This window comes from Eptatretus burgeri, chromosome 3, assembly GCF_056783735.1.
Source record: "Eptatretus burgeri isolate ZD-2024b chromosome 3, Ebu_testis_v1, whole genome shotgun sequence".
NCBI classification, from domain to species: Eukaryota; Metazoa; Chordata; class Myxini; order Myxiniformes; family Myxinidae; genus Eptatretus; species Eptatretus burgeri.
Window position 1 is genome coordinate 44829455 of NC_140963.1, and position 9389 is coordinate 44838843.

The 9389-nt window shown below is 45.9% G+C and overlaps 1 protein-coding gene across 2 annotated transcripts in view; it reads left to right on the forward strand.

Annotated features, from left to right (window-relative positions):
- Positions 1 to 2412: 2412 nt before the first annotated feature.
- Positions 2413 to 9389, forward strand: part of LOC147029793 (uncharacterized) — a 26384-nt gene continuing 19407 nt past the window's right edge. The window contains exon 1 of one of the 2 annotated variants that reach the window (XM_085873121.1): positions 2413 to 2567. The gene's annotated coding sequence lies outside the window, so the exon portion shown is untranslated. Of the gene's footprint in view, positions 2568 to 4092; positions 4342 to 9389 lie in introns of those variants that run through there. The other variant, XM_085873122.1, reaches the window with a different exon arrangement.

A 9389-nucleotide genomic window follows, 5' to 3' on the forward strand; every position in this document is an offset into this window, starting at 1 on the left:
CTTTTTCTCCCTCTCACCTTTCGTATCCCGTCAGCGAAGCGATGGGTTGTATTTGCTTGTATGTAATAAAGATTTTTTTTAACGTTTTGCAGAGTTTCTTCTTCTTATTATTATTATTGTTCTTGCACATGACAAATTGCAGCTCACAGATCTAAGTCTTAGTTGAACAGTCAAGTCACAAAACTGTCTGTTGTTTGGTGGATTGCCCTTAAATCCTTCATCCAATTTCCGAGGTGACACTCATTCACAATGTGATGAATAGTCTTAATCTGGTCTGTTCCTATTTTCTAATTCGTATCATCTCGTCTCTCCCCTCCCACATAACTTTAATAAACCATTTTCATTGCAAAGAAAACGTTTTTCCCGTTTTCTCGCCTTCCCACGCGAACAGTTTTAGCTCCATTGGGTGAACCTTGGGGAATCCGAATAATTTTGAATGCAGTAACATCTCAAACACCGTTTCGGGCCATGGACGCATTTACAACAATGTCACTGGGGTGTAATATCTAAATCCCGAACATTTGTAAGGGCTTAGTCCCTGGATCTCACCAGGGGGTTGCCTGCAGACCTTCTTGGGGACCTGGCGGCCCCAGAACCCCTTTGGCAGGAACAGTAGGACAGAATATCAGGTTAAAATGTAATTAAATAAATACCGAGACAAGTGTACACGTTCTTTTGCTCAGTTGTTTTTTCACTTTCCTTAACTTCCTCTTACTTTCCCTTCCTGTTACAACTCCTCCACTTTTTCTGTGCAGCACTCCTGTCCACCAACCGACAACAACAATTTCTGTTCCTCTCCACCACCCTACAATAACAATTCCTGTTCCTCTCCACCAACCGACAACAACAATTCCTGCCCCTTTCCACCACCCGATGACAACAATTCCTGCCCCCTCTCCACCACCTCCAAGGAAAACTGTCGAGTTGTTGGATGTACACGAGTTTCCTCTTTTTCACTCCCTGCAGCAAAATCATTGAGGTAAATGGAGCTTCCGGTTAATTACGTAAGCAAAATGGTGTCATTTCGACTACTCAACCCCCACCCCACTCCCCATACATATGTTCCTTTACCCTGTTCTCTTTCCATATCTCAACTTTACTCTTAATTTACCTCTCAATTCTTCCACGCCTCCCAATCATGTGCACGTAATATATAAATAGATACTCAGAAAGGAGAACCAAATGAGCCGAAATCGAGTGTAAATATTTATTGGTGTGACGTCACGAAGTCTGCTCTGAGTCTCGGTCCAAGGGGGCAAGGAGGTCGGGGGTTCGAACCTCGGCCGAGTCATACCAAAGATTAAAAATCGGGGCAATGGTCCTGGGCTCACCTGCGAGAACCAGTCTGGGCTCACCTGGTAAAACCAGGGAACCCCAGCATGAGGAGGCCGATGGTTTGAACAAACTTGTGAAAACACCGTACAGAGATGACTCCTACCAGGTTACATCTAAATTGGCATACTCTGTCTCTGTCTACCTCTCTACCTCTACACCTCTACCACCCTACCTCTCTACCACTCTACCTCTCCACCTCTCTACACCTCTACCTCTACATCTACCTCTACCTCTCTCTCTCTACCTCTCTCTCTCTCTACCTCTCTCTCTCTCTACCTCTCTACCTATCTCTCTCTCTACCTCTACCTCTCTCTACCTCTCTCTACCTCTACCTCTACCTCTCTCTCTCTCTACCTCTACCTCTCTCTACCTGTACATATCTCTCTACCTCTGTCTCTACCTCTCTACCTCTACCTCTATTTCTACCTCTATCTCTACCTCTATCTCTACCTCTATCTCTGCCTACCTCTCTCTCTCTCTCTCTCTCTCTCTCTCTCTCTCTCTCTCTCTCTCTCTCTCTCTCTCTCTCTCTCTCTCTCTCTCTCTCTCTCTCTCTCTGTCTCTCTCTCTCTCTCTCTCTCTCTCTCTCTCTCTCTCTCTCTCTCTCTCTCTCTCTCTCTCTCTCTCTCTCTCTCTCTCTCTCTCTCTCTCTCTCTCTCTCTCTCTCTCTCTCTCTCTCTCTCTCTCTCTCTCTCTCTCTCTCTCTCTCTCTCTCTCTCTCTCTCTCTCTCTCTCTCTCTCTCTCTCTGTCTCTGTCTCTGTCTCTCTCTCTCTCTCTCTCTCTCTCTCTCTCTCTCTCTCTCTCTCTCTCTCTCTCTCTCTCTCTCTCTCTCTCTCTCTCTCTCTCTCTCTCTCTCTCTCTGTCTCTGTCTCTGTCTCTCGCCGACTGCAAACCACCTACATTCAAAAATTTCTCAGAAAGACATAACGTTGCACTCACAATAGTCAAAGAAACGTCAAGGTTCATTTAACTTTCTGTACAGAACTATATTTGAATAATCTGATCCCGCCCCTCATAGTTCCGCCCCTGGCCTGAAGCAAATTCAACACGACGCGAAAATGAAGTGAAACACTCGGTCGTTCTGAGAGGGCGGAGTGGTGGAGGCAGAATCTTGCAGGAAAGAGGAAGAAGAAGCCTGATATATAAAGAGCGCGGGAGAGAGTGAGAGAGAGAGAGAGCGAGAGAGAGCGCGCGCGCGAGAGCGCGTGAGACGCCTCACAAAAATCCGCAGGTGAGGTGTTGACGTTGCTTGAGGTGGTCAGTTTTCCAGTAGGATAACTTAACCAATCAGTTTACCTCAGTACTAACAGCTTTACGCTAACCGAGCCCGGTTTATCCTGTGAATTTGTCGGGTTGTGATCAACATCCTCCTCCATCACACGGGCATTCCTGGTTCTTCGCACTTTAGCGAACACGGTGTCTAAATGATTATTATCGATTGTCCGCCATTCGGACGTTCTTTTCAGCGATCATGAATTGTTTTCAACATTCTATTTCGATCTGTTTACGACGACTGGACACCGAGTTGCACATTATATTCTCCTTCACGTGTTTAATACAAGATTAAGTCCTCGTTGATACAGATGATATCTGGTATTACGCGTTTGTCCATTAGCGGTCTGGTCTGGGATTGATTTATCCTTCGGGAAATGTTTAAAACTCGTGCGAGCGCCCTGCTGTGGGGCGCCGCATGGCGGAGCACGCCGTGCTTTCGGAAAGACGTTGCAGGTGGTCCGGTCTTGGGGTCACGTGACGTGTTCACCCCCTTCATGACGCCCTTTGTTGACATGTCGAATACTGTAAATGGTTTGAAAGCCGCAGACCATGGTTTCCTTCCTCTTTCGTGAGGTTTAACGCTGAAACGAAGGTTAAAGGGCGTGAACACCTTGTTGGAGGGGATTATTGAAAGCACGTTATTCGAATTTACAATTCAATGATTTCTCATTGTATATACTTTCGTAACAAACTAAAGACTAGATGGATTAAACTCTTCATCTGTGACGTTTCATCAGATAGGTATAGGTGTCTGTGTACCTGAAGCCTGTCCACACCTGTCCGAGCCATTATAGTAATTAGGTTATAAACTATAATTACAAGGAAATGTTATGTTGTTCTCCACCGTTTCGCCTTTGTGGTTTGAATGAAGGGAACGAGATGAGAGATTACTGCTTTGCCTTTGTGGTTTGAAATGTGTTCCTCGTGTAATGCTGGTCCTGATGGAGCAGTGTGGGCGTGATGGGCCGAGTGGCCTTCTGGATGTAATGGTTTTTGAGCAACTAATCCGGCACGGAGGAGATTTTTTTGCTGATAAAGTGCATTACATTTTATTCGTGGACACATTGAGAGTGGCTGAAGCTGCCCATCGGGCTCGACTGCACTGGATTCCATGTTAGTGCAGCTTAGGCGCAATGCACAGAAACTCTACAGTGATCACAGTGAGGATATAGGATTGCAGGAGATTGATCTGTTTGATGTTTGTGTCTTAAGACTTGTGTCATAATGTCATGATCCCAAGTTTAAAATGAAGTATTTCTTGTGTGGACCTAAGATCCACACAAGGTAGCTGCACTTTTAACCGTGACTCAAGTCAACCACTTTAGGTAGTTCTGTTTGTGACCCTAGTGTTTGAAGAGCAAAGCAACACAACAACCTTTCTACCCATGAGTACACTGGGCGCATGACGTGAAACGTGACGCAGGCGATGAGCCCGCCGGGGGTAAACCAGCTGCTAGCTATTCCAGTTGCTGACGGAGTACGAGTCCAGGTCGCCGAACCCACCTAGTTTATGTGGGAATGAATCGAAGAAGCGTCTTTAACTGAGTTCTTGAAACCCGGTGACCTGGATAAACACGAGCACATTGCATCGTGTGACGGGCAAGTTATGCCCTAGAAGCTGAAATGTAACCCAAGACAAAAGGCAAGAAGGCTGCCCTCGGGGACTTTTGGCACGACTGCTAAGCAACGTGGGTGCCAGGTGAAAAGAAGAGGCTCACGTGTCGTTTGAAGTGAGTATGCTGGTTGGGAAGGTGAATCACTCGATAAACCAGTGGTAATCATCAACGCTTCACAAAGCTCATGTGAAATGTTCTGCTTGTTAGTCCGCATACCAAACATTGATGCGTAATACAAGACAGCATAGCTATTTATACGATTCACATATTTCAAATTTTATTTTCATTATTACAAGATTATGTTGTTAGAACAAAGATAGCTTCATTTAGTCCCTTCGGTTTTGATGGGGCTGGCAAGATAGCTGAGAGGTACGTAGTACACACTCACCTCTAAGCTGTGTTGTCTGAGTTTGAATCTCAACCCAGCTATAAACTCTCACCCTGGTGTTTCACATGCAGGGTGAGACATCGTTGTGTATGCCGTCCATCGGACGGACATCAAGCCGGAGGACCCGTCTGCCAGCGCTGGTTGTTGGTAGATGTTAAAAATCCCTTAATGTATTTCAGGAAGTGGAGGCAAGTTATCACCAGAGTGGGTATCACTGAAACTGCAGGTAGTGAGTGGTCAGGTCTACTTCGATATCCTTTGCCATCAGGTTAAACTATGTGCATTATCAGAGTGCAGTTGTTTGGGCAGCAGCTCCGACTCTATAATCAAATTCACACTCCCAGGTGTTCGCATATCACATGTGAATGTTATTCTCAAGCTACAATGGCAAACATGCTGATGAATGATGGGAAATAATTGTCCAACAAATCCAATAACAACTAAAATGTTATTGTGAACAATACTCGGTGGCGTAATGCTTGGAGTGACCACTCTGAGTGTGGCAGGTCAGTGGTTTGAACTCAACCCTGGCCAAGTCACACCAAAGACTTTAAAAAAAGCACGTGCTGCTTACTTGCTTGACACTTCATTAAAAAAGTATAGGGCACAGACCCCAAAAAACAAACAAAAAAACAACAACATAGGTTGCCAACCGATGCACAGACTTAATTGGCCTAATTGACTTCCTCTTGTGTTGCAGTCCAATCGATTGAGAGAGAGAGACAGAGAGAGAGAGAGAGAGAGAGAGAGAGAGAGAGAGAGAGAGAGAGAGAGAGAGAGAGAGAGAGAGAGAGAGAGAGAGAGAGAGAGAGAGAGAGAGAGAGAGAGAGAGAGAGAGACGGAGCTTCATTTATGGGTCGGGACTTCTGCTGAGCATTCAAAACTGAATTATTTGTCGGGAATGAAATGGATTGCATTTAATTATTATGTTCCATATTCAGAGCGGATATTAACATACAATGGTTACACAATCATCAAATTGATGTTAAAGCAAGAAAGGACAGCACTCTGACCGGATTGAAGGGGAGAGGGGCGGAGCATGGTTTACGCGTCGGCACTTCAGGGGCGCATTCAAAGGTGAAGTATTTATATTCTGTATGCACAATGGAAATTAATGTACAAAGGGTCCAGTCGTCACGGTACTCTACTGGGTGTAAGGAGTCGTCGCACAATCCTGTACGACCTCAAACAAGGAAATTAGGTCATTTAGCCCATCGTTGCCATGGTAATTTTTGTTACAGCTGAAAACATTAACCTTCTTGATGGTTTAGTAAAGTCGAAATAACCCGATCTTGATTGGGTGGCTGAACTTGTATTTTAATGAGGGCTTGCAAATTCAAACTCCAAATCTGACTTTAAATCCTTTTTGACAGACAGAGTTGCATCAGCATATAAAAAGGGCAGAAATAGGGCAAAACAATTGAGGAAATTATGTAATGATGAACTAATTAACAGAATAGGTCAAATATCATATGTGGTTGGTCAGTGACCTAGTTTACAAAAATAAAAAAAACCTTTCTTGGACACCCAATATACACATCAGCATGTTAAAAGGGAATGAAAGAGACAAAAATAGGACAAATCTGTGGCCTAATTAAAAATATAATTCTTCAGGGACTACATTCTGACCCACTTGAAAAATATGATTTCGATTGAAGTAATATTGTTGTGGGCTGTGGTTCCGTGGCGATAAACGACCACGAGGTGGTGCAGTAGAGTCGTCTCCCACCTAACACCCAGAATTTAGGTCGTGACTCTCGGACAACTCCAAAGGTCACAGGGCCCTTAGCGGACCGTGGACACCAATATTCCGACCGCGTGGCGTAGGGTTAATTGTCTCGATCTCCAATATACCTAAATAACCATGCAGTCTAGCTACCGGGAAACCACACCCTCGACGGGCTCTGTCGAACTGGGTCGCTCTAGTGACCTTGGTCCAGTGTAACCGAGCAAAATTGCCAGAGTCTGTCCGACCCAATGACAACTTACCGGCCCAAACGGCCTTATTATTTCTCAAGCCCGAACCATGCTAGGCCAATGAAAGAAAACACGAACAACGAACTGCAACATTTAACATGGGGGTTTATTTATCATGGGGGGCAGGGGAGCACAAAGAGCAGAGTTATCACGAATAAAATAAATGTAATTCACAATGTACAAGGCACTTAATTCTACTTAAAGACGGGGCCCACGAACACACACACACACACACACACACACACACACACACACACACACACACACACACACACACACACACACACACACACAAAAGAAAATGGACCCCGCGGGTCTTTATTCGGTCCTCCCGCCAAGGAGGATAGTTCAGCTGGGGGACCAGATCCTAGCCAGGGTACCTCCCCGCCTCGTGCGGTCACGCTGACTCCAAACCACCATCGTGGGACTCGAACCCACAACCCAAAGTCCACGGCCCATGACCCTGGCTGCTCGGTCACCAGACTTGCCCTCCAATGGACCGCAGACTGCTCGAACCATGACCACCACTGTCTGCCGTCCTCTCGTTTTTACCACCACTCTCTTGAGGTCCGAGCGATTTCTTCTTTCGCTACTCGCCTCCCAATTGGACGGTGCATCTCGGGGGGTGTGTCGAGGTGTCTCGGAAGCTTGCCCCCCTGAAGAGGCTCCGTAGTAGCTTTCGGCACGCTGGCCTCCCATTGGTTGGGACGCGCGTGCGATGCTCACCCTTGGCTCATTGGGCAGAGGAAACACTCCATGCCCTTTTTTGGAGCGGGGCTCCGATCTGAGGCGATGGAAGCCCCGCCTACATCTGTACTCGGCACGCATTCGCGTGAGGAAGACCGATGGTGGCAGGAGCGAAGGAGGGATGTTTTGTTGTTGTAGTTGATGTAAAAACCTAACTAAAAAATAACTCTTAGCGCACACACAAAATTCCCATTAGACAGAAGGAGGGATTCTAACTATAAACACATACTTATCGATATAACTACGCTTCGGGACTGCTGTCTGTTTTTGTGCAAATGGCTGCCAGATTCGTAACAATATTTTCCCTGAATTGCATTTTTTTTCTTTACAAGATCGAGGCTTATGAAAGAGAAAAACAGATGGAGGGTGTCAACTGATTGTGGAGCAGTTGGACAAAATATTCCAAAAAAGGCATCATGAGAACTATTAATGCCGGTGGAGCCCCTGGCAGATCTCACCAAGCTGGACAGGTCGCAGGTGAAGGCCAGACTGAGGACAGTAAATCGTCCTCGAGGTTGGGGGTTGAGTGTGGTTCTAACTACCCCACCCTGTCTCTCTCTATCAAGTGCAGCCTGTGGCTGCTGGTTGCATCATTGGTTGGGTCGCAGCTATGCCGCTGATGCAGTGTGCCCCTTACCAGTACACTGGTACTCATTTTGCCGACCTCAGAAGGATGACAGGCTGAGCCAACCTCCTGGTGTATATTAATTCAGCGTCCAATGGGGCTTGAACTCAGGACCCTAAAATCCCAAGCCACCACCCTAACCACTAAGCCAACACCAGGCTACCCCACCCTGTAAAAACACCATTTAGTTACAGAAGCTAGTATTCCATGAGCCTTGACTATGGATCCAAAAAAAAGGAAAAAAGTACAACATCAATTCAGATGGGTCCTGCAGGAAGCTTGAGCCATCCGTTAGGCAATATGACCACTTCTGATCAAACTCCTCTCAGGAAAGTCAGGACTACAAAGGAGAGTCTACTACTCTACTTGGACCCAAAGCTAAGATCTGTATCAGAGTGTGGAATGTCTGCACCATATACAGTATGAAACATCAAAGTCAGCTCAAGTTATCAGAGAGATGTAGAGATACCATCAGGACATTCTTGGTATTAGTGAGTGCCATTGGACCGGTTCAGGGCATCGATTGACCAACGATGGCACCACCATTCCTGAAAGACACACACACCCATGGTGTAGCTCTAATAATTTGAAAGGAGAAGGTCAAGATCTTGATAGAATGTGAACATATCAGCGAGAGCATGATCAGAGCACATTTCAACTCAAAGTACAAGCTTACCATCATTCATTGATATGCACCAACAAATGATGATGAAGAGAATGTTATGAATGAGTACGAATCCTATTTGATTGGAAATGCTAAGGTGTTCTGTGAAAAAGGCAACTTGAATTGAATAAGTATTGTAGTTATTCGGTTAAAGGATACATGTGCAGACAGCTGAATGTGTCAATGGCACCTTGGCACAGTGATGGATTGTCAACAGAACTTTAAGGATGACTTTTGTTGAGGCTACAATGTTCGAGTAATGTGACAGCTACCCTCCTACATTAAAGTGAAACAGATTGGGTGAAAGATTCGTTCCAGACCATGCTGCTCTGAGCCAATGGTCAAGCTTTTGGTCAGTCATGGAATTCAGACTGTCGCCTGGTTTCGGGTTGACCTTGTGTTGATACAATATAAAGTGAGCATTCAGGATTTGAGAACAGAGGAGGACTTGAGAGGTGAACCAAAGATCCAGCTCCAGCAGAGTGCTGGGCATTTGGAGCGGAAGAGTGCAATCAAGTTCGCTTTGTGACAGCGAGCCGTGTATGGTGGGGGCAGGCTGCGACAACATCGTGAGCCTTTCAACAGAGTGCACACATTGACCACAGACCCGAGTCTAACCCATTGCACCTTCGCGGGTGTGGGTTCATCCTGTCAGATGACTGGTTAAGTTCACGAAGAACCAATGCAACACCGTGGGTATCATCCACGCTGACAATTACTCTGGGCATCTCGTGCCAAGGTTAAATCCACTCTCCTCGTGG